Source organism: Ambystoma mexicanum, chromosome 5q (genome assembly GCF_040938575.1).
Source record: "Ambystoma mexicanum isolate Mex_15411 chromosome 5q, UKY_AmexF1_1, whole genome shotgun sequence".
Classification (NCBI taxonomy): domain Eukaryota; kingdom Metazoa; phylum Chordata; class Amphibia; order Caudata; family Ambystomatidae; genus Ambystoma; species Ambystoma mexicanum.
In genome coordinates this window covers 1316517490-1316543853 of record NC_090933.1, presented here as the reverse complement: position 1 = coordinate 1316543853, position 26364 = coordinate 1316517490, and the positions used below count along the sequence as shown (strand labels likewise).

Below are 26364 nucleotides of genomic sequence, written 5' to 3'. Positions count from 1 at the left end.
TTATTTTAAGGGGGTCCTCTAAAGCACCTATCATGCTCTTCATGGTTCTGTTGAACCTTTCAACCAGTCCATTTGTCTGAGGGTGGTATGCGGTTGAGAACTTGTGTAACTCTGCAGGTTTTCCACATGGCTTTCATGTAGTGGGACATATAATTCGACCCCCTGTCAGAGATTACTTCCTTAGGAAACCCAGCCCTGGTAAAAAATACCAAGGAGGACCTTAGCCACAGCTGGAGCTGTAACAGTCCTCATAGGAATTGCCTCAGGGTAGCTAGTAGCATGGTCTACTACAAGTATAAACCTGTTGCCTGAGGAAGTTGGAGGATCAAGGGGACCAACAATGTCAATCCCTACTCTCTCAAATGGGAATCCCACTACAGGGAGAGGCACTAAAGGTGCCACATTCTTGGAGCCAACTTTACCAGAAGTCTGGCAGGTGTGGCAGCTCCTGCAGTATTTATCTACGTCAGCCCCCATCTTTGGCCAATAAAAGTAGAGTGAGAGCCTTTCCTTAGTCTTCTTGAAACTCAAGTGACCAGCCAAAGGAATCTCATGGGCTAACTGCAAGAACTGTGGTCTGTTTTCTTGGGGTACTACAAGTTGTTTGTTGTCCCCAGGTGCAGACTCTGTTGGTTCACTGTAGAAGAGGCCATCTTCCCAGTGTAACCTATATATCCCAGGCTCTTGCCCTTCAGCCTGAGCATCTAACTGGTGGCGAAGACCTTCCAGAGTTGGACATTCTCTCTGTCCCTTACTGAAGTCTGACCTGTTGGGTCCACCTTCTGCCAGTAAAGACTGCAGCTCAGGATGGTCAACAGGATCCAGATCTCCAATGAGTTCCTGGCCTTCCACTAGCTCTTCTTCAGAGTCTAGTTCAACCACACACGGTTGTAACTCCCTCTCAGCCTCAGCTGGAGGGGGTGTTACTGGTGTAACTTTGGACAACCTAGGGGCAGTCCTTGTTGGCTGCACTGGAGTGCTTGCTGTGAGGTTCTTTTTAAAAGTTTTAGGTTTCCTTTTTCCTTCTAGTTTCTTAGAGACAGCAGCTGACATCTCCAGTGGAGCAGGAGTAATCTCTTTCTTCATCATCTCCTTGGGGGTACCTCTCATGGTTCTCTCCCTTGTAGGTCTGGTGAGCTCCTGTAACCTTTTACTAGGAGGTCTGGGGGTATGTGACACTACTCCAAGAGTTTTCAAAGTATTACCCAGCAGAACCCTTCCTGGCACCTCACTCTGTATGCTGACAGGTATCTTCACAGTCATATCATTACACTGGATGAGAACTGGTAATTGGGGAAGCATCTGTACAGGCCCTCCAGCGAACTTGGTGAGGCATTTGGGTGCCTTAGCAAAATCCTCAGCCTGAAAAAAACGATTTGTCCACCACAGTTATGCTGGCCCCAGTGTCCCTAATGACAGAGGTCTCGTGACCATTCACCTGGACACTGTCCTTATAATACTCTTTAGTAATATCTGGGATAGAATTATAGACATCTAAGTTCTGTTGTTCCCACAATCCTAGAGACACTAAAGAAACACTGGCTGAGACTCCAATGGGTTCATCAGCCAGTAATAGAATGTTTCCACTTGCCATTTGTGCTTCCTCCTCTGGAGCAAAGGCTAAGGAGACAAGCTGGACCCCTGAAGGTTTACCCTTACATCTGGGATCTCCTTTCACTTGGTCAGTAGAGCCACAAACAAAGCATTTACCAAATGCTTTCTGGAATGGTGGCTTGTTCTGACCTCCTTCTGGTTTGGCACCAGGAGGTACACTAGCCTGATTTTGTTTCCCTTGTGGCTTACCCTTTTGGTTTTGCTTGGGGCCCTCTTTGGAATTGGAATTATTAGAATTCTCTTTGGAGTCCTTTTTTGGCTGTTTTCCCTCATCCTTTTTCTGAGTAGCCCCAGAATCCTTGTGAGTGGCCCTGTTGGCAACCCACAAGTCAGCAGCCTTAGCTACCTTCCTGGAATCTAATTCCTTTGAATCAGCCAAGTGCTGTCTGAGCTCAGGAGAGCAGGCATCATAAATTGACTCCAACATTAGAAGATTCTTCATTCCTTCATAAGTGTTAACTCTGTAACCCTTAATCCATCCCTCTACGTTTTTCAAACTTTCACTCACCCAGTTAGCCCAAGGGGTACCATCATGCTTTTTGAGGGTCCAAAACCTCTTAAGGTACTGGGAAGGGGTCTTCCCAAATCTAGCTATCAAAGCTAGTTTCACACATTCATAATCCTTCTTATCCGCCTCCCCCAACTCCATTACCACATCTGTTGCAACAGGGGGAAGCCTAGAGAACAACCAGGGAAGTAACTCATTCCCTGTGATGTCCAGGAGCCCATGATTATACTCAAACATTTTTAACCAATCCAACACATCCAACTTAGGTTCATACATACCCACTAATTCCTTAGGCATCCAGGGTCTTTTGGGACTGGAACTCCTAGAGGAACCAGAGGAGCGAGAAGCATTTTCCACAGACAACTTCTTCATTTCTAGTTCATGATTAAGCTCTATTTCTCTGAGTCTTAATTCAGCTTGCTTCTGCTCAGCCTGGGCATTCATTCTTCTGAACTCTAGCTCTTGGTTTCTTTCAGATTGAGCAATAACCCGTTTGTACTCTAATTCAAGCTTCATTTTTTCAAGTTCAAAATAAGCAGGGTTACATGTAGGACAGAGGCTCAGAGTGGCTAACTTCATTAGGTTCACTTTCCTCTTCTGACTCATTATCAAGACTTTGATTCAGATCAATACCATCACTGTTTTCTACATTTGCTGGGGGGGGGGGAGTAGATTCCTCTGTACTACCCAGACTTTGGTTTTCTAACAATCTTTCTATAAGTTCCATTTTCTTGCCCTTCTCAGAGAGATTCTTATGTCTACACAATACATTTAAGCAATCAGCAGTTTTGGCAGACAATGATTCTAGGGTATAACTCTCCATAGCAGACATAGTTAGAAAATCAGCTTTTTAGTGCTGAGCTCTGTGGTTAGTTGTCCTAAAGTGTTCAAAAAGCACTCTAAAGTGTATACTCAATACAAATCCCACCGCTGTACACCAGTGTTAGGCAGAAACCTGTGCAGTTCCCGTTGGGACCACTGCAAAAGATTTAAGACTACAGGTGTTTGGCGGTAAACCCACTTGGTAGCAGCCTGTACCACACAGATTCACTTGGTAGCTGTGGCTGAGCAGTCAGACTTCCCTCAAGAAGAGTTAGGCAGTATACAGAGTATTCACAACAGGTCAAAAGAACATAGTAGAACAAGTAAACACTGACCAGAGCTTGGTGTAAAAGAGATATAATTATTTATTTAAAACCGCATCTAGAAAAACACACAGGCACTAATAGTAAGCAATTCAAAAACACGGTCACTAAAAGATAGAAGAATATTAGACAAGTCTTAAGTAAAGCCCCACTTATTTTCAGACAGCGGTGAGTGTTTAACGCAGATGGCACTCTAATAATTCGTTTAAAAAGGGAGAGAGTATAATATGAAACAGATCCCAACACTTTCATAACAACAAAACAAGAGAGGAAAGCAAGTAAAACCGTGAAGTTAGAGTTCAGAAAGCCGGATCCACTTTAAGAGGATCAGAACGAAATGTGTCCAAGGTTACATGGTTGAAGTGCACAAGAGTCTTGCAAAGGTTCAAAAAGAGTTGGACCAAATGAAAGGGACCAGTTAGAAGGTCAAGGCGGCCAGCCAAGTCCAGAAGGTTAAGGGGTTATTATTACCTTGTAGCAATCTTTAGAAAGGGAGGCCTGGCGGACACGGTACCTTAAAGTGGTGAGAATACTCCAGCGGGGGCAGTTGTTCCTGGCAGCGGATGCAAGTTGGTGCTTCGTCCGGGGGAAGAGAGGATCTCGTCGGGGAGGAACACAGGAGTCCGTTGCACTGTCAGGGAAGAAACCAGCCGCAGAGTTCTCAGGTAAAAGGAGCAGTCCTTTTATTCGCGGTTCAGTGGTAAGTGGCTATCCGGTTGCCGGGGTGCTTGGCACGGGCAATTCGACCACAAGACGTCCTGGGATGCAAAGTGAAGAAGGTAAACTGGTTGTGCCCACCAGTCAGGGGAAGAAACCTCTCCAGCCAGGAGATCTTCTCTGTCGTCGGGAAGTGGTGAGTCGGTTCCGCAGGGCTCCACCGGTGGTGTCGTCGTGGTAGGTCAGCTCAGCTTCTCCCTCGTCGGATTCTCAGGTCCTGTGGTGACTTCTAAAGTTCCAGTCCCCAAAGCCCTGCTTTTATGCAGCACACCCCATTCACCCATTCACTCAGCCTAGCTGTCAATCAAACATGCTAAGTGGTGAGCCGCCTGGCTCACCACTTGGGCCAATCACACAAGAGTGTGACTTGAGTTACCAAGGTAACTCAGTCCAGGGTGCCTAAACCCCCTCCCACATCCCTTGTGGTAACCAGACAGAGTGGCACCACTTTTGGAGGCTTCTGTGGAGAAGCCCGCCAAAAAGTGGAACAAAGGGCTCGACTTGGGTTGGAGTCACAGAAGAGAACACAAACGCCATTTTAGAATTGAGTCCTGGCAAAAAATACCAACAGGCGAATTCATATTAAATAATTAAACCGGCGGTATTTTCGAGGCTATGAGATTTAAATAATTAAAGTTGGTAGCCTCGAAGAATGGGAAAATCCCATAGGGATATATTCGCAGTCGAATATAAAAAGTAGTATCCACTGCCACCAGCCAAAACTCGATCAGGGGGGACAGAGATGTGCCCCCTCGACTAACAAACCCCGGGGCAATCAAATTTCCCCAACCAGTACGTCCACAATATGATGGTTTGTACTGGTTTCTGTTCATAATTTGGGACTAGTAAAGCCAATGGTGACTTTACATGCCCTGGGAGACAGTAGTAAGGCCCATGGTATGGAGTCTATGGTGGGGTGTCACTATGACACCCCTGTGTTACTGCACGGAGGGTGCTGTGTAACACACATAGTAAAAACACATGAGACCCTATGGAGTAAAGGACCCCGTAGCCCATAAAACACATTAACTGTCAATGGAACACCATGAACCATGTCCAAGAGTGGGAGAAAAAGAGTCTGACTCTTGGCAAGAGAAAAAAAACAAACTCCACAAATCCAGCAAAGCTGCTTGGGGACTCACTAGGTTAGGAAATTCAGCCTAAAGAGAGAATTCTCCCTAACACCCATTAGACGAGAGGACCTTTCTGCCTCTGCAGGTCGGAGGGACGTTTCTCTAATGGGAAATAGCTGCTTCAGTGTGAACGGGCTAGTTCCCATTAGACGAGAGGACCTTTCTGCCTCTGCAGGTCGGAGGGCCGTTTCTGTAATGGGAAATAGCTGCTTCAGTGTGAACGGGCTAGTTCCCATTAGACGAGAGGCCCTTTCTGCCTCTGCAGGTCGGAGGGCCGTTTCTCTAATGGGAAATAGCTGCTTCAGTGTGAACGGGCTAGTTCCCATTAGACGAGAGGACCTTTGTGCCTCTGCAGGTCGGAGGGCCGTTTCTCTAATGGGAAATAGCTGCTTCAGTGTGAACGGGCTAGTTCCCATTAGACGAGAGGACCTTTCTGCCTCTGCACTTCGGAGGGCCGTTTCTCTAATGGGGAAATAGCTGCTTCAGTGTGAATGGGCTAGTTCAATTAGACAAGAGGACCTTTCTGCCTCTACAGTTCCGAGGGCCATTTCTCTAATGGGAAATAGCCGATTCAGTGTGAATGGGTTAGTTCCCATTAGACGAGAGGACCTTTGTGCCTCTGCAGGTCGGAAGGACGTTTCTCTAATGGGAAATAGCTGCTTCAGTGTGAATGGGCTAGTTCCCATTAGACGAGAGGGCCTGTGTGCCTCTGCAGGTCAGAGGGCCGTTTCTCTAATGGGAAATAGCTGCTTCAGTGTGAATGGGTTAGTTCCCATTAGACGAGAGGACCTTTCTGCCTCTGCAGGTCAGAAGGCTGTTTCTCTAATGGGAACTAGCCTTCTCAGTTTGAGTAGGCTAGTTCCCATTAGTATGCAGGAATATGCCACTAAGGGCAAAAGGGGCCATTTCTCTAATGGGAACTAGCATTCTCAGTGTGAGTGGGCTAGTTCCCATAATTATGCAGGACTTGTCCACTAGGGGAGCAAAAAGGGCCATTTCTCTAATGGGAACTAGCCTTCTTAATGTGAGTGGGCTAGTTCCTATTATTATGCAGGACCTGGCCACTAGGGGAGTAAAAAGGGCCATTTCTCTAATGAGAACTAGCCTTCTCTGTGTGAGTGGGCTAGTTCCCATTATTATGCAGGACTTGGACACTAGGAGGCAAAAAAGGGCCATTTCTCTAATGGGAACTAGCCCACTCACACTGAAGCAGCTATTTCCCATCTGAGAAATGGCCCTAACAACCGATGGTCAGTTTCTCGGATGAGAACTAGTATCAACAAGATGTGTTCCCATTTGGGAATGTTGAGAGCTGTTCAGAGCGCGTTATTCTGAAAACTTTGGAGCTTTCGTACGTTTTGGAAGGAGGACCCAGCAAATAGGACATTGCAGTAATCTAGCCGTGCCCCAATGAGTGCCTATGGCTGTCAGTGGATAGAAAGGGTCTGGAAACATTTTTCAGTTTGGATGTGTAGGCAGCGGAGGAGGCAGTTGCACTCACTTGGTGGGCCACGGAGATGATGGTATCTAGGTGTGTGCTCAGAGTGGACTGCAGCAAGTTTAGGCACTCTGAGAACATGACCCACACTGCAGCATGCATGGGGAGAAAGTGAACAGCACCCTCAGCACGGGCCCTAGCAGGCACAGAGCCAAGTGCTGCCACACTTTCTGCACATGCCTAGCACTGCCCCTGCCGGGGAACAAACAAGAACACGGCACCCCTCCCTGTATATACAGTACACAGCAGCACTTTGCATCTGTGCGTACACAGGTCACTCACTCCCTGTGTACAGTCTGGGGCCATGCGTGAACACAGCACCCCTCCCTGTATATACAATACCCAGAACCACTTCGCATACATGTGCACACAGGTCACTCACTCCCTGTGTACAGTCCGGGGACCATGCGTGAACACAGCACCCCTCCCTGTATATACAGGACACAGCACCACTTCACATCAGTGCACACAGGTCACTCACTCCCTGTGTACAGTTCGGGGACCATGCGTGAACACAGCACCCCTCCCTGTATATACAGGACACAGCACCACTTCACGTTTGTGTGTACACAGGTCACTCACTCCCTGTGTACAGTCCGGGGACCATACGTGAACACAGCAACCCTCCCTGTATATACAGTACACAGAACCACTTTGCATACGTGTGCACACAGGTCACTCACTCCCTGTGTACAGTCCGGGGACCATACGTGAACACAGCACCCCTCCCTGTATATACAGTACACAGCACCACTTCACATCTGTGTGTACACAGGTCACTCACTCCCTGTGTACAGTCCGGGACCATGCGTGAACACAGCACCCCTCCCTGTATATACAGGACACAGCACCACTTCACATCAGTGCACACAGGTCACTCACTCCCTGTGTACAGTCCGGGGACCATGCGTGAACACAGCACCCCTCCCTGTATATACAGGACACAGCACCACTTCACATCAGTGCACACAGGTCACTCACTCCCTGTGTACAGTCCGGGGACCATTTGTGAACACAGCACCCCTCCCTGTATATACAGGACACAGCACCACTTCACATCAGTGTACACAGGTCACTCACTCCCTGTGTACAGTCCGGGGACCATGCGTGAACACAGCACCCCTCCCTGTATATACAGGACACAGCACCACTTTACATCTGTGTGTACACAGGTCACTCACTCCATGTGTACAGTCCGGGGACCATGCGTGAACACAGCACCCCTCCCTGTATATACAGGACACAGCACCACTTCACATCAGTGCACACAGGTCACTCACTCCCTGTGTCACTCACTCCCTGTGTACAGTCCGGGGGCCATGCGTGAACACTGCGGCCTTCCAGAGAGTGAGAGGAAAGAGCAGAATTCCCTCTTCCTACAGGACGACATTCACACGTGATCACTGTAACCCTACAGATTACTACCCAGGCTCTCTATAGAGATAGGGATCCTATGCACATGCGCAGAGTGTCTTCAAGTACAGATACCCCCCTCCATGTAGGGAAACGGCTTATCTGCACATGCGCGGTGCAACCCACATCCTACTGGCCAGGTTCATTTTCTGCATCCACTCATGATCTTCCGAGAAGGTAATGCGCATTGTGTACCTTCAGCCAGGCTTCCTGCAGTAAACTGCTTCTCTGCACATGCATACTGTAACCCTACAGACTAATAAACACACTCACTGCAGAGACACGATCAGAACAATCTACTGGCCAGGATCAATTCTAAAACACTGCTTCTCTGCACATGCGCACGGTGCTTCTATAACTACTTGCCAGGCTCTCTGTAGACAGACTGCTTCTCTGCACATGCGCAGTATGAACTCTTACCCGCGCTGTATTTGAGGGCCATCAGATTGGAGACCCAGGGCCACCTTGTTTGCCTAGAAGCCTCTTCTTCGTTTCTGGAGTTTTTCCCGCCTTTGGACCTCGTAGTGACCTGAGAGAGGTGAGAGGTTTTTTATCCCTGACTGTAGCTTGGGTCCTTTAAAACGGAGGACGTGGCAAATGATCCTTCACAACGCTCGGCATTTGTCATGGCATTTCTTCTAGCATTGGGCTCAGAGGCAGTACTGAGAACTGGTGCAGGTTCCTTGCAATCATTAGGTACGGCATTTGTCATGTAAATTGTACTAGCAGTGGGCTTGTAGGCAGTACTGAGAACTGGTGCAGGAGCTTTGCAATCATTAGGTATGGCAATTGTGCTAGCAGTGGCCTCGCAGGCAGTACTGAGAACTGGTGCAGGTTCCTTGCAATCATTAGGAAGGCATTTGTCATGGAAATTGTACTAGCAGTGGGCTTGTAGGCAGTACTGAGAACTGGTGCAGGTTCCTTGCAATCATTAGGTACGGCATTTCTCATGGAAATTGTACTAGCAGTGGGCTTGTAGGCAGTACTGAGAACTGGTGCAGGAGACTTGGAATCATTAGGCGCAGGAGCATTGCAATCATTAGGTATGGCATTTGGCATGGCAATTGTACTAGCAGTGGGCTTGTAGGCAGTACTGAGAACTGATGCAGGAGCATTGCAATCATTAGGTATGGCATTTGACCTAGCAGTGGGCTTGCAGGCAGTACTGAGAACTGGTGCAGGTTCCTTGCAATCATTAGGTAGGCATTTGTCATGGAAATTGTACTAGCAGTGGGCTTGTAGGCAGTACTGAGAACTGGTGCAGGAGACTTGGAATCATTAGGCGCAGGAGCATTGCAATCATTAGGTATGGCATTTGGCATGGCAATTGTACTAGCAGTGGGCTTGTAGGCAGTACTGAGAACTGGTGCAGGAGCATTGCAATCATTAGGTATGGCATTTGGCATGGCAATTGTGCTAGCAGTGGCCTCGCAGGCAGTACTGAGAACTGGTGCAGGAGCTTTGCAATCATTAGGTATGGCATTTGACCTAGCAGTGGGCTTGCAGGCAGTACTGAGAACTGGTGCAGGTTCCTTGCAATCATTAGGTAGGCATTTGTCATGGAAATTGTACTAGCAGTGGGCTTGTAGGCAGTACTGAGAACTGATGCAGGAGCATTGCAATCATTAGGTAGGCATTTGTCATGGAAATTGTACTAGCAGTGGGCTTGCAGGCAGTACTGAGAACTGGTGCAGGATCCTTGCAATCATTAGGTAGGCATTTGTCATGGAAATTGTACTAGCAGTGGGCTTGTAGGCAGTACTGAGAACTGGTGCAGGAGACTTGGAATCATTAGGCGCAGGAGCATTGCAATCATTAGGTATGGCATTTGGCATGGCAATTGTACTAGCAGTGGGCTTGTAGGCAGTACTGAGAACTGGTGCAGGAGCTTTGCAATCATTAGGTATGGCATTTGACCTAGCAGTGGGCTTGCAGGCAGTACTGAGAACTGGTGCAGGTTCCTTGCAATCATTAGGTAGGCATTTGTCATGGAAATTGTACTAGCAGTGGGCTTGTAGGCAGTACTGAGAACTGGTGCAGGTTCCTTGCAATCATTAGGTAGGCATTTGTCATGGAAATTGTACTAGCAGTGGGCTTGTAGGCAGTACTGAGAACTGGTGCAGGAGACTTGGAATCATTAGGCGCAGGAGCATTGCAATCATTAGGTATGGCATTTGGCATGGCAATTGTACTAGCAGTGGGCTTGTAGGCAGTACTGAGAACTGGTGCAGTAGCATTACAATCATTGGGTATAGCAATTGTACTAGCAGTGGACTTGTAGGCAGTACTGAGAACTGGTGCAGGAGACTTGGAATCAGGCACAGGAGCATTACAATCATTAGGTACGGCATTTGGCATGGCAATTGTATAGAAGTGGGCTTGCAGACAGTACTGAGAACTGGTGCAGGAGACTTGGAATCATTAGGCACAGGAGCATTACAATCATTAGGTATGGCATTTGGTTTGGCAATTGTACTAGCAGTGGGCTCTGAAGCAGTACTGAGAACTGGTGCAGGAGACTTGGAATCATTAGGCGCAGGAGCATTACAATCATAGGTATGGAATTTGGCATGGCAATTGTACTAGCAGTGTGCTCTAAGACAGTACTGAGAATTGGTGCAGGAGCATTACAATCATTAGGTATGTCATTTGGCATGGCAATTGTGCTAGCAGTGGACTCGCAGGCAGTACTGAGAACTGGTGCAGGAGCATTGCAATCATTAGGTATGTCATTTGGCATGGCAATTGTGCTAGCAGTGGACTCGCAGGCAGTACTGAGAACTGGTGCAGGAGCATTGCAATCATTAGGTATGTCATTTGGCATGGCAATTGTACTAGTGTAAGTGAGAGGCCCCTAAAAATACAGTTAATTCTCCCAACGGAGTCAGTAAAAACGCACCCCAGGAGGGAATGAGATCAAGACCAAGTGCTAGTGGTATCAACGACTTTATCTAAAATAGGGCAAGCAGAATCTACTCTGCTTACACCGAGAGCGCTCTGCAGAAAACATGTTACAATTCAATTATATACAACACAATCATCATCGAGCTGAGGGAAGGCCTAGGAGGCACATGAACAGTTGGGATTGTTTGCTAAGAGCGACACCTATAGGTGCCATAGGGTCAGCATTTGGTTGGCTTGAGGGCACGTGGTGAGAAGATGACATATCCTAGGTCAATCGGTCAGCTGGGATCATCGGATTGGCATGTGGAGTGGCGAGTTGTTGCGGTGTTGCAAATTAAATAACCATTTAACATTTGCCCTTGTGGCCACACATTCCCATTTATTCACTACCATAATCAGCTTGTCCTGCGAGCTCAAAGACCTGTTATTTAAACACTTATACAAGCGTGGTTCAAATGCAGGTTAATTTACTATTGGGCCTAGGTTAAGATTCTTCCATTGAATACAGCGCTTAACCTGTTCAGACAATTTCAGAATATACTGACTACGGGGCAGAGCTCTTGGGGTCATTGTGTGGTCTGGGATGTCCATCTGATAAACAACAAATAGGGCTCTAAATCTATGACTTAAACAAATGGGTCACAAGAGGCACATACCATCATGGGCATATATTTCATTGTGGGGGGTTTAGTGGCTGCTTGTCCAAACATCATTAAATCTCTGCTAACCTGTCTTGACACCATGAAGGGTAGCAGAGAATCGAAACCTCTTTGCCGTATAGTTCCTCGTTGCACAAAGAAACAAGGCCTTCAGAAACAGATCTTACCTACAGGCCTTTACACGCGGCTTACTATATTACATTTTGGTTATACTGATTTAGAAGATACTATGGGCCTGATTACGACCCTGGCGCTGACGGAATTGAGGGGGCCGGTACGGGACTGGCCCCCTTCATTCCGTCAGGGCCGATTATGAGGTTCCCTTTGCGGGACCCGGATCAGACGTCTGGTAAAACCAGACCTCTTTTCCGGGTCCCGCGAGGGGAAGAGGGAGATAACAACGGGACACTTGTAATGTGCCCATTGTTCCCTCCCTCCCCATTCCCATTGATCCCTATGGGGGCTCAAATGGGAATGGCAAATGGTTCCTGCAAGGAGGAATTACCGGGTCCTCCTATGTCGGAATGGCCCGGTTATTCCTCATTGCAGGAACCTGGTAATGGAGCCCGGTTTGGAAGCAGCCATGGAGCTAATAGCTAATAGCTCCATGGCTACCTCCAAACTCGTAATGAGGCCCTATGTTTTCTATCTGGCTATTCTCACCGTAACAAAGAACTCCTCAAGAAATTAAAAACGTGTGTTTGAATCAGCGTTCATCTTTCATTAAACGCAGTTAATGGCTACGGGTCTGTGCATGCAGCCTCAGCAGATGTAACTTGGCGAGAGTGATTAGCTGCTGTATTACGTTTACACAATATCGTACATATATTTACATTGGAACTTATGAAAATGAGGTAGCTTAGCGCTGGCGTGTACAGTATTAAACTGTTTATGCATTGTTCTGTTGCAATCTATTTCTATGAGCATTTTTGTACCATATGTTAATATACATCACACTTTCATTATTAAGCTTAACATAAGAACTTCTGGTCACACATATATGCTATATTGTTCACTTGTACACACATTGCCCCATTATTGAGTTTACATGATTTTGCATGCAAAAAAGCACGTTGGCTCTGTCCTCATTAAGGCGTGAACAATCAAACGGACTCAAGGGTCACTTATTGCTGTTGACTCTGTCTTAAGGGGTATGGGGATTACGTTTTTTATGGCCAGGATCTGTTGGGTGTGGGGGCAGGTTTATAGAGACGGATGGCTTTTGCCCTGGACCCTGCTCAGGGCTGTATCTGGATCAGTGAAGTGAGATGGAAGACAGACGATACAGTGTGAATTTTGTTGCATTCTCGCAGCTAGTCTCTCATGGGAAACGTACAACTGCAGAGACGGCAAGGGGAGGAGGTGCGGGAGGAACTTGCTCACTGTGCGCGCCTGGCTGGGAGAGCTGCAGGGCTACGTTGAAACCTGACAACTATCCTACCATTACAAAATGGAGTCGATGGCTTACAAAATGGAGTCTCGTTCAACTCTGGTCTCACACTGTTACAAGGGGGGGTCACAGTTCCTGAGGGTATTCCTGCACGAGTGCTCCGAGGCTGGGTCCCTGGAACCAAAGCAACCACAACTGGGTCTACCCAGTAAGTGTAGGAATGGGGGCAAAGAGGTTCAGAATGCCCTCTCCTTCCACTCATTCCCCCTTTCGTTACTTAAGTAACAAATATTGTAACTGCTCCAATCTTTTACGTGCTTCTTCTAATGCCACTGCTTCATCCCATGCAGGTGTCCCCTTTATTGGCATCCATGCTCTGCATACCGCTCGGAGGCTTTACCCCCTTCTAGCATACTCATCTGGGGTACAGGTCATATAAATACACCCTCCAAGTCCACCCATACTTCCTTGCACCATTGTAACTCTCTAGGCTCCTTTATGGTTGTGTGATATAAATTATCCACTCTGTGCCCTGTGTTGTATATAGCTTTCATTCTATATTTGGGCTCTGAATTATCTATTGTACTTCTGCCTCATGTTTGATTTGCGCCACTCCATTCGCGCTCTGAAACACTTGTGTACGAGCGCGATACAAATAAAATATCATATCATATCATATATCCATTTGCACGGCCCATTGTTACCATCATCAGCGCACCATTAGGTACTGCATTTGCGCAGCATCGGAGTCCTAATTGGCACACAAAAAATGAGGAGCAAAAAGACGATGAGTGGTATGAGAAGTTTCATGGTCATTCCTAGCCAGGAAGGTACCCAGGAGAAAACATCAAACCAAGTGCTGGGCTGTGCCCCTCCTTCGTCCTTCATACGCTCTCTGAAGTCATGCACTGCTGCTATCTCATGTGAGAGGTACCCATTCTCCGCGTTTCCAGAAGGTACAAATGTGCAACATGCGCCCCCCATTTTTCGGCAAACACCTCCATCGATTGCTATTAACAGGTCTAGCACATACCTGTTCTGCATGGTCATTAATCACAGGGCTCGAACTTCCACTTTGATGTCATTAAACCCTTATTCAGGGTCGTTGGCCAATTAGATGAGCTCCCACCATGTGATTTGGAGCCACTTGGCATTCACTCTTGCCTGGATGCTACGAATGTCTTTTTATAGTTTAAAGGGTTTCTCGATGGCGGTGACCCAAGTGAGCTTTTTTATGTGTTCAGTCCATGTAGGAGCGCATGTTCTCTGTACCCATGACAGCTTTTCTTCAGAGAACCCTCACAGCGCCTCCGCTTTGCATAGTACTTCTTTGTTTTGCAATTTATTGTCCGCATGAAATGTCCCTTTTATCACCAGGAAAGGCTCTTTTACACAAACTATTCCTTGCGGCGGGAATAACATGTCCGCTCGTTCTGCAATAGTTCAAATGAAACCGTGTGCACTTGAAAAGTATTTTTGATTCGACATAGTGCAATATGTAGACACTGAGCCTCTGCAAATGGTACTTCTTGGGGCAATAGAACCTTTGGGGTACCTGAGGCATGAGGTGTAAGTGAGCATACGTAGCAACTTTCGTTAGTTGCTTGCTTTGCCGTGTTGCTCATGTCAGCATACCATTTGTTTGTCTGGTGGGGGTTGCTGGGGATCATCAACTGTGTCTAAGCCGAATTTATAATGCTCGTTCCATTTTTCCTGTTGTTTCTCTCTTCTTCCTTGTGAGCCCACCTCCCCCGTTTCCCTGGGCCCGCTTGCCACCCTCCTCGCCTTCCCATCTTGTATATACATTATAGTAGGTGATGGTCATGCGTTTGTTATCCCTACTCCCTTCGCTGATGGTTGTGTTTCCTGATGTTGCAGTTTCTGAAACTGGCATGGTCGTTGGGTATGGGTGATTCTGAACCCACATGAGTTCTGAAAGAGTTCTGTCATTCATTGTGATGGTTCGTGGAATACACAGACATTGGGACAACGGACGAGATGTCCCGTGTCCATTTTACTCATCCAACATGGAGAATCCCATTGCGGCATGTACGGTATAGCCGATGGGCCACATGAGGAAGAGGCTGTAGCCATGCCCCCAGACTGGCGAGCAGTACTTCCGAATCTAGCACCTGCACATCGGCACGTTGCTACTCTCTTTCCAGAGTCAAGCCGCGCTTCGCAGACGTAAGTACGCACTCGTACCTGCAGCCTTTCCACTACGTTCCTCATACAGCTAAGTGGTTGTCCTGTGTCTGTTTCTCTGATCCTACTTATTATTGAAACTCCCTTACGGTTCGCTTTAGGCAATCATCTGATCGTGGCTTAGATAATAATAATAATAATAATAATAATTTGGCATTTATATAGCGCTACGAACCCTCAGGTATCTGAGCGCTGCTTATTATTACCCACGGTGTGTGGGGCTCATTTATCGACCTCGGAAGGATGAAACGCTGAGTTTGGCGCTGCCGGGATTCGAACCTGCATTTGCAGGCTCTGCACTGATGTCAAAGCGAGCGCTCTACTCGCTGTGCCACTTGACCGGCTTCTTCTCCGCCTTCTTCTCTGCTTTCCGTGGAATCCGAGGAGTCCCTGTCTTTACGAGACGATCCTTCTTCCAAGGATTCTAGGACGCAGGTCTTGGTACGATCTTTGATAAAGAAGTCAGATTTCTTTCAGTGGCATTTCCTTTGCTTTACCCGGGATTTTTCCATTCATCACAATCTCCTTTCTTTAGGATTCCTTCATCTCTTTACACGGGACATTACGCTGCCTACTTCTTCCCAGTACTAGCAGGGGTCAGTCTCTCCTTCAGGAGGTAAGCTAAGTTACTTTCCTTCTCAGTTAACGAGATCAGGATTGGGAGGGGAAAGACTAAGGGCCTCATCACGACTTTGGCGGTAACCCTTAAATCCGGCGGTCACGCTATTACCGCTGGATTTAAGGGTCCGCCAAATCAGGACTTCGTGGATTTCGCCCCAGCTCTTGGCTGGGGGGGAAATCCGCCGAAAATTTGCGCTATTACTGCCGGCGGGAAATCCACTGGCAGTAAGAGCGCAAATTTTCCCCATTGAGCCCAATGGGGAATGGGGCATTCCTGAATGGGCTCAATGGGGAATGAGGAATTCCATTACCGCCAAACTCGTGATCTGGCGCTATTAGCGCCGGGGAGTTCGGCGGTAGGGCTAATACCGCCGGCGTTACCCCCAAAGTCGTGATCAGGCCCTAAGTCTAATTTTCTTTACACTTTGTTAGGCTTTGCAACTATTCCCCCTGTTTTCTCCAAAACTGCCATCCAGGAACTTAATCCTCTGGTCTTCCGGGCCTGATTTAGGTGTTCCTACGGTAAGCCTTTTATCCTCTCTTTGGGTCTGTAACATCTATCCTTTGTGTCATTAATTCCTCTCTGTGTCTACTTGCGCCTAGCACTTATAGCGCTTGGAGGAGATTTCCCCGTAAGGGGTTTTTCCCTGGAGGCTCCACCACTGTCGGACTCTCCGAAGTCGGATGGTGGAGGGGTTTCTACGTATTTTCCCACTACTCCAGAAGGTTACCGAACCAACGATCCCAAAGAAGAGAGAGGTAGGAGTTTTGTTTACCTGTATTTGAGTCTGAGTACATGTAATGATTTTGAAATATCACAGTTAGCAATGCCAAAAAAAGATAGGAACGAGAACAGTACTCAAACTCGAATACGGTTTCAGAAAACCCATTGATTCTAAAATGGATCAACAAATACAGCAATTGATAGCGGCAGTTCAGTCACTTACATCCGAGGTTCAAACTCTTAAACAGGAAAATGCCACGTTACTACAGAACCAACAGCAGGCTGCACAGCAAAACCAACAGCAGACAGCTCAGCTAGCAGCCGCCCAACAAGCCATACCAAACCGATCCCCCCACTGTTCGGAGGTGCCTCCTGGACCTCTGTCGGGAGGTCAGTTTGACGGAAATCCACATAAAGTCAAAGAGTTCTTAGACGCCTGTATCATCCAATTTGCATACAAGGGTGCCTATTTTCACACAGATGGAGACCGCGTTGGTTACATGATTTCCCAGATGACCGGTCCTGCATTGACTTGGGCAACCCCATTGGTCACCTCCAATAATCCGATCTTGGATTCACACACAGCCTTTTGCAATAGCATAAGAACGATGTTCGAGTGACAAGAGATACGGGTCGCGTCCCAAGAACATCTATTAGATCTGAGACAAGGAAATCTAGACATTTTATCATACATCACCAAATTCAAGCAGATGGCTAGTGAAACTACCTGGTCGGACGATGCACAGGTCACACTGTTTCGAAGAGGACTGTCCGATGAATTGAAAGATGAAGTATCACGGATACCCAGACCCGCATCATTGTCTGAATTTATTGCATTGGTGATGCAGATTGATTACCGTCTCAATGAACGGATCAGTGAGCGAAGAAGGGGAAGAACCCAACGCCCCTTTACTCCAGCATCCTCATCCAATAAAGCCAGCACCTCAGAAGAGCCCATGCAATTGGGTACCACTGCTAGGGGACCATTATCTTCAGACAAAAGGTTGAGCAGGAGAACCCAGGGTCTGTGTATGTATTGTGGGGCGAATACCCATTCAGTTCAGGAATGTCCCATTGCTCCTCCAAGAAGGTCGGGAAACGCCAACGCCCGACCGTAGGAGGAACCACGGTTCGGGAACCCACTACCTCAAGTGGTTCCTCAAACAAGATACAGAATTCCATGTGTACAGGGACTCCTCATTCATTCATGATCGTTCTTCAAGTCACTCTAAGTTTCGGGAATCAGAATGGCCTTGAAGTTTCCGCTCTTATTGATTGCGGAGCTGCGGGCAATTTTATTGATGATCTATGGGCCACCCAAAATAATCTTCCACAATCTAATAAACTAGAAGCCATACCGGTCGAAAGTGTGGATGGGAGTCCTCTTATCTCAGGCCCCATAATCAGTCAAACCGGGTCACTGATTATGTCCATAGCAAACCATAACAAAATTATTTCGATGGACATCATCAGAGCCGCTCACTATCCTGTCATTTTAGGGTTACCTTGGTTACGTAGGCATAACCCTTTCATCAATTGGTCTGCCGGGTCTTTCTTCCTAGGCTCCGAGTTTTGTCTGGCTCATTGTATTAAGGAGAAGGGACTCCCCCTGACCAAATCTTGTACTACTCTGAAAGATCCTAAAACAACAACTTTCCTTAATTGCATATCCGGACTTCCCACCATATACAATCAATTTGCAGAGGTATTTTCCACATCCGAATATTCTCAGTTACTGCCTCACAGAAGAGATGGCTGCGCCATTGAGTTAGTACCCCAACCACCACTGCCATTTGGGAGAATGAACATTCTTTCCGCTCTCGAGAAAGAGGTTCTGCGGGAATATTTACACACTAACCTAAAGAATGGATTGATTACCGAGTCCACGCAGCGGCATCGCTATTTTTTATTCCTAAGAAGAATACCCACGAGCTTAGGCCCTGTACCGATTACAGGGGATTGAACAAGATAACCATTCCTGATAAATATCCCATGCCATTAATTACGGAAATTCTTGAGGCAGTCAAAGGAGCCACAGTGTACACAAAATTGGATCTAAAAGGCGCTTATCATCTGATTAGAATAAGACAAGGAGACAAATGGAAGACAGCTTTTAGGACCCCATTCAGGCATTTTCAATATCAGGTAATGCCTTTTGGGCTATCCAATGCCCCCGCCGTATTCCAGAGATTCATGGACCATATGTTTGCAGACCTACTTTTACATTCCGTCATCGTCTACCTCGATGATATTCTGGTATTCTCTTAAACTGTCATCGAGCATGAATCCCAGGTAAGAGAAGTACTCAAGAGGCTTAGCCATAACCATCTTTTCTGCAATCTGGAGAAGTGTTTGTTTCACCAACCCACGGTGACCTATTTAAGGTACATTCTATCAGCCCAAGGAATTGCTATGGACCCTGAAAAGGTTTCGGCTGTGAAAGATTGGCCTACTCCGGTGTCATGCAAAGATGTTCAAAGATTTGTCGAGTTTTGAAACTTCTACCGAAGGTTTATTCCTAATTTTTTCGCCCTGACACAACCTTTAACTGACTTGCTCAAGAAGGGAGTGACATTCTTGTGGACCGAACAGACTCAAAAATTCTTTGATGAATTAAAGACCAGATTTACCACTGCACCTATATTGATGAATCCAGACCAATCACGTCCTTTCCTCTTGGAGACAGATGCATCCCAATTTGCCTTGTGAGCGGTATTACTACAAAAAGATGATCAGAGTCAGGAACGTCCTAGCGCATATCTATCAAAGACCCTTGCACCTGCTGAGCTGAATTATACGGTGCTGGAAAAAGAATTGTTGGTGATAAATTGGGCATTTGAGGAATGGAGGCAACTCCTGCTGGGAGCATGGTACCCTGTGGAAGTTAGAACCGATCACCATAACCTCAGAATTCTTCAATATGCTCAAACCTGCAATAGCAGACAAGCGAGGTGGGCTCATTTATTTTCCCCTTTCAGATTACCTTTTCCTTTATCCCGGGGAAATACAACTTGCAGGCAGATGCATTATCCCGGAAGGATCACTCTCCTCCTGAACCTTTTATATCTGAACCCATTTTTCCGTATCTGGCAGTGGAATTGACAAAACCATCAGATTTTCTGGAGCACCTGAAACTTCAATCAGGAAGAGTCAGACTAGACAAACTTTCAAAGTCCCAACAAAAGTCCTTGACAAAGAAGGATGGAATCTATTTCCATGATCAGCAGATATACGTACCTACTAAGAGTCTTCAAAAGGAGGTATTGAGGATGAGTCACGATGTAAAGACAGCAGGACATCGAGGTGTCTCAACCACACGAGAATTCATTTCTCGTCATTTTTTGTGGCCATACTAGAGAGAAGACATAAAACAATACATCCAATCCTGCCCCATTTGTCTTCACATGAAAAGACCTAAACACTTTCCTTACGGGAGTTTAGTACAGATGCCGATACCGACAAGACCCTGGCAGATTATTTCTACAGACTTTGTGGTAGATCTCCCTCCATCTGGAGGTCACACCACGATAATGGTTACCATTGACACCTTCACAAAATTGGCACATTTTGAGCCTTTCCGGAGTCTTCCCACGGCCGCTCAAAGGGCTTGCACTTTTATCACCCGAATTTTTACGCTCCATGGGCTTCCAGAAACTATAATTTCAGACAGAGGCTCTCAGTACACTTCTCGGTACTGGAAACCAATCTGTAAGATCTTGGGGATAACACGAGCATTGAGCTCCGGGTTTCACCCTCAAACTAATGGCCAAACGGAAAGACTAAATCAAACCCTTGAAGGATATCTGCAGAGTTACATTTCCGCGGCCCAAGACAACTGGTTGGAGTTATTACCTATGGCAGAATTTGCATATAATAACTCCCATCACTCTACAATCAACGCCTCACCATTTTTTTTGTACTTATGGTTTCCATCCTACGTCCTCTCCCAAGACTGGACTAACAGATAGCAAATTCCCAGATGTGAACCATCTAATACAACAGATTTGTCAGGGACATCAATCCGCTGAAAAGGCATGCAAAGACTCCAGCTTAGGGTGAAGAAGTTTGCAGATCGGAATCGAACCCCGGCTCCAATCCTGAACCCGGGAGAATGGGTATGGCTGTCTTCTCGCTTTCTGCCTCATCATTTACGACCATCGAAACTCTCTCCAAGATACATGGGTCCCTTTCGAGATTTGGGAAAGATTGGAGCAGCTGCCTTCAAACTCCGATTACCCAACACCTGGTCTCGCATCCATCCAGTTTTTCATATATCCCAATTGAAGCCGGACCAACGGAGTTCTTTCCATCCTCATATTTCCGCACGTCCAGATCCCATTTCATCATCTACTGGTCCGGAATATGAAGTTCCGGTATCTGTGACTCTCGTTACCATCACGGAAAGTTACAATACTTAGTAGATTGGAAGGGTTACACTCCCGCCGACCGGACTTGGGAATCCGAGGCTGCAGTACATGCTCCCAAACTGGTAAGACAGTTCTATCTGAAACATCCGGACAAACCGGGGGGGGGGGGAACACCCCTAAAAGGGGGCATACTGTGATGGTTTGTGTAATACACAAACCTTGGGACAACGGACGAGATGTACCGCGTCCATTTTACTCATCCAACATGGAGAATCCCATTGCGGCAAGTTACGGTATAGCCGATGGGCCACATGAGGAAGAGGCTGTAGCCACGCCCCCAGACTGGCGAGCAATACTTCCGTATCCAGCACCTGCACATCGGCTCGTTGCTACTCTCTTTCCAGAGTCAAGGCGCGCTTTGCAGACGTAAGTACGCACTCGTACCTGCAGCCTTTCCACTTCTTTCCTCGTACAGCTAAGTGGTTGTCCTGTGTCTGTTTCTCTGCTCCTACTTATTATTGAAACTCTCTTACGGTTCGCTTTAGGCAATCATCTGATCGTTTAGATCCTCTGCCTTCTTCTCTGCTTTCTGTGGAATCTGAGGAGTCCCGGTCTTTACGAGACAATCCTTCTTCCAAGGATTCTAGGACGCAGGTCTTGGTACGATCTTTGATAAAGAAGTCAGATTTCTTTCAGTGGCATTTCCTTTGCTTTACCCAGGATTTTTACATTCATCACAATCTCCTTTCTTTAGGATTCCTTCATCTCTTTACACGGGCCATTACGCTGCCTACTTCTTCCCAGTACTAGCAGGGGGTCAGTCTCTCCTTCAGGAGGTAAGCTAAGTTACTTTCCTTCTCAGTTAACAAGATCAGGATTGGGCAGGGAAATACTAAGGGCCTCATTACACGGACGGCGGTGGACCAAGGTGCTATTAGCACCTTGGTCCATGCCGGTAAAATACCGGCACCGCCTTGGAGGAAAGGGGAATTACCACCCTATTCCAAGGTTAGTGGGGCGGTAATTCCCCCTTCCCCATTCCCGTTTTTGCCCTATAGGCATAATGGGAATGAGGAAGGTGCTTATTACGGCACCGCAAATTGCGGTACCGTAATTAGCTCCCTGGTCCCTTTGCGGGTTGGTTTTTAACGCCTGCTCCAACACCGGTACCATTAACGTTGACCGTTAACCCTTACCGCCGTCCGTGTAATGAGGCCCTAAGTCTAATTTTCTTTACACTTTGTTAGGCTTTGCAAATATTCCCCCTGTTTTCTCCAAAACTGCCATCCAGGAACTTAACCCTCCGGTCTTCCGGGCCTGATTTAGGTGTTCCTAGGGTATCCTTCGTGTCATTAATTCCTCTCTGTGTCTACTTGCGTCTAGCACTTATAGAGCTTGGAGGAGATTGGGAAGTTCAACCGAAGGAACTGATTATTCTCCACCAGAAACACCTTCAGGGGGCAGTCTTCAGGAAACTACGCTCTCTAGCAGCCCTTCACAGGGTTTTTTCCCTGTAAGGGGTTTTTCCCTGGAGGCTCCACCACTGTCGGACTCTCCGAAGTTGGATGGTGGAGGGGTTTCTAGGTATTTTCCCACTACTCCAGAAGGTTACCGAACCATCGGTCCCAAAGAAGAGAGAGGTAGGAGTTTTTTTTACCTGTATTTGAGTCTGTGTACATGTAATGATTTTGAAATATCACAGTAGATATTAAAATCAGATTCATTTACGTATGAGGTCAGTGGGGTGACTTGCATTGTTGTGATATTTGTGATATTGGTGGTGCTGTTATATTCATCCCCATGGTTCCCGTAGGCCCATATTAACTTGACACCATCCCAAATTGGATTGGTCCCTTTCTTGATTGTTTTTATACCCACGCCCCCCTGGTTCACATCGATTGAAATATATGTGATAGTCCAATACAGGAATAGGCCAATTAACGTTGAAAAGAATACCAATGCACACACAAACCGCACGCATTCATATGAATAACTAGGATAAGCATATCTCCTTCATCTATTCCTATCCACACTATCATTTGCTGCTGCTGGGGCCTCGCCCATGCCCATTGTAGCTCCTGATAAATGAAATATAAGCATTCGTTAATCATGCACGTTACTCTTCCATCTTTTACACATCATTTACCAGTGAATTAATTTCAGTTTTACGTTTTCATTTCTCATATGGTTAAGTATTATTATTTTATTTTTCTCTCGCATCCTTTTGTTTCTTTACCCCACTCCTCAAGTCTGGGGGAGGGGAACCGAGGGAGACAATTCACTGTCAGTTGGAGTCATCAACGAGGAAGGAAAACATTATTGTCGCGTATATTTTCAATTGCATAATCAAAGAGGAAAAATGGAGGGAGAGAGAGAGAGAGAGAGAGAGAGAGAGAGAGAGAGAGAAGAAATTTTAAATTTATCTCATCTTGTCATAGACATTACTAGTACTTGTTGACACTATAGATGTATTTACATATCTTTATTTATTCTTTGTTTACTCTTAGTTTGTTCCTGGCACCTGTACTGTATTTCCACGTTTCCCACCCTCTCTGCCTGATTCATGTAATTATTTGCGTGAAAAACGCAGATTTGCGCGCCTTTCTGCCCGAAAATCCCCATACTCCAAACAGGGATTCTTGGGCAGAAAGGCACGCAAATCTGCGTTTTTCACGCAAATAATTCCATGAATCAGACTGTCTATGTTTTTGCACTCTGCTCCTCCCTGTTACTGTTGTTCTCTATGCAGTCCGTGCTCCCATGAGCCCTACAAACATCTGTTAAGTGCACCCAATATTTCAGGCCCTGTACCTTGACAGCTGTAGGCGTGCAGTACCTTGTATGAACCTTGGAACCTTGGCCCTTTCCACCTACGAACAAAACTCCTCACGTATACCATGTCACCTGTCATCAACTGGCAATCTGGACTATCAGTGGCTGGGGTCATTGTATCAGCGGCGTTTTCCTCTGTGAATGGTGGTGCTATTTGTTTGGCTATGGCTCATGCGGCTCTTGTCAAGTTCCTAAGATACTCATGGAATTCTTCTCCTAGAACTCCTGCACTTTGGTGTGCGTCTGATTGCCTGCGCAAGGGTGAGTGGGCTGTGTGCATCCTCTTAACTGTCACAATTTCATGGGGTGACAGGTGGTGGTCCTTGCTAGGTTGGTTTCTCATTTCAAAAAGTGCAAGGGGTAAATAATACATGTTCTTATTTAAATTGGAGTTGCAAGTTAATGCTGGGTACCTGCACGAGGAGTCCATATCCTTGTATTTTTATTTTCTTTAGCTTCTTCTATATTCTTTGGCATATATTCTGATGTTTATCTGTCGAGAGTATGGAAACATTTATACTTTTTATCAAAATTGTTTTGTTTTATGTTTCTCTTTCCTTTTTATGCAGTTGAGCAAGTTCTATGTAGTTATTTCATTTCTTCGTTTGTCTTCAATTATATAATTTAATACTACATGGTTTTATGCTCTTTGTATTCTGTGTAAAAAGTCGAAATTTGTTTTGGCTAAGATGCACAATACAATAAAAAATAAATAAGAGAAATGCTCTGTTTGTGGTGCAATGTATTTGTAATGTGTTTTTAAAGAATAGGTAAACTGGCCTAGTGGTAATGAAATGGCAGATTGTAGTTGGAGCAGTGTTTGGTGTCTAGTAGTAGTGGTTGGGAAAGAACAGTTCTTTATAAGTAAGGTGAAGTGTTCTATATAGACACTTTGCCAGTATACACACGTGTGAGCAGGTGGGAATGGTGGCACTGTAAGAGGTGCAATGAGAAAGCTTGGAAAGTATGACGTTTTATATGGACTGAAAAAGGAAAAGTGCATATGTGCATTTACAGCAGCACTGTGTCTAACCTTTTTCTAAAAAAGATAAAGCAGTGGCACTTGGTGTGTGGAAGTTTAATATGTTCACTGTACATGAAAGTAACTGGCCGTCTTCTCTGGGCCTCTTTCCTCAGCCGGTTTCCATGGGTAAGGACCTGGGGTTTAAACGTACCTCATCTTTGTCCATGGAGGCACAGGTTGGCACTGCCACTTCCAGACCAGGCTCCTGCGACGGGTCATTCCCTAAATTCCAGTGCGCCTATGTACTGGATCGTTTGCAAGTTCTTCAGAATTTTGCCACGCGGTGTCACATTTATCCGTAAACTCAGTTGCTGCCAGTTGCCAAACGTGTTCAGTTCAAGGCCCTTTGCCTGGTCCTACATAATATGAAAATAAAACTAAAAGGGCAGGTCAATGAGAAAGAAAACTGTTTACATATTTTAATAATACAATCACATATATAAAAAATGTTAAATGAGATATATTCAGAATATAATTTTCTAATAAAAAGCCAATTCATAGGCCAAACCTCAATTTGGAGCAAAGACAGAAGGCAAAGAAATGATACATCATGTTTCACAATCATTAAACACTTTTACAATAGATGTCTCTAGTATCTCTCTGTTATTCCACAGAGAAAACTCACCTCGACATGTTTCAGTTCTTAATGTCTTTTATACAGAACTTTCGTCAGGAGAAAAAAGTGTGCATCCAGTTCCTATTGTGCGTCCAGTTTGAGTAGAGATAAAACCACATACAATACACGACCTGTCCACCAGGCTTTTTATGGCCGGGGGCAAAATACCCTATGGCTAAATGTCTGCCTTATATTCCGAGTCGTGCCTTGGGGTTGAAAATAATTTCCTTTGAGAATTAATTAAAATATGTCCATAAGTAACAGAGATATAGAATATTTGATGAACTTTGTGTCCATCCTTGAAGACATCAACAGTACTACATGCCACACAGCAAGTGACGTTGTGGAAAGTATTCCTCCATAGCTAGTTTCTGATGATATGACACCTGCCTCACATTTGCCTCACTGAAACTACCACAAAGTATATATTTTGTGCATATGATCTATAGTACACATGCCACAACTGGAGCCAGTAATTTTTAGATGTCACCTGGAATTCTCAATAACCTGAGTTGGTCAGGGGGCCACATGATGTATCTGACCCCTTCATAACCAGCCTTGGTTTTCTTAGGTTTTTTACTGGAATGCATTGTATCTAAGGGTTGCCAGAAAAATCTCCTCTAGTCGTGGATCTCTGACCCAATGCCTGCTTTAGACATCCAGATACTGCACTGGCCGTAGGCACAATTCTTATGTATTACAGCAGACACAAATGCAGTTCTACCATGATTAGGATTGCATTCTTGGTGAGGGACTGTTTGTGATGACACCTGCTGCAGTACCTACGCGCCCCGTTAAATTAAAAGGGTTTGTCCATGAGAGTTGAGGTGATGTTAAAGATCTTGCGTCGCACCAGGTTTAGCTACTACGGAGACTTAGAGTCCCTCCACTCCGTTTGTGACAATATATAATGGTTGTGTTGAGCTATCCCTTGATAGTGCGCCGAAAAATAATGGAATGGCAAGTAGTGATGATTAATCAATTCCTGTTTATT

General features: G+C 46.0%; 2 protein-coding genes across 4 annotated transcripts in view; one reads left to right on the top strand and one right to left on the bottom strand.

Moving 5' to 3' along the window:
- The window catches only part of LOC138498471 (zinc finger protein 84-like), a 762144-nt gene that overhangs the window by 207213 nt on the left and 528567 nt on the right, over positions 1 to 26364 (bottom strand). The window lies entirely within an intron of this gene.
- The window catches only part of LOC138498482 (zinc finger protein 84-like), a 32705-nt gene continuing 14746 nt past the window's right edge, over positions 8406 to 26364 (top strand). For all 3 annotated transcript variants that reach the window (XM_069622242.1, XM_069622241.1, XM_069622240.1), the window contains exon 1: positions 8406 to 8566. The gene's annotated coding sequence lies outside the window, so the exon portion shown is untranslated. The remainder of the gene's footprint in view (positions 8567 to 26364) is intronic.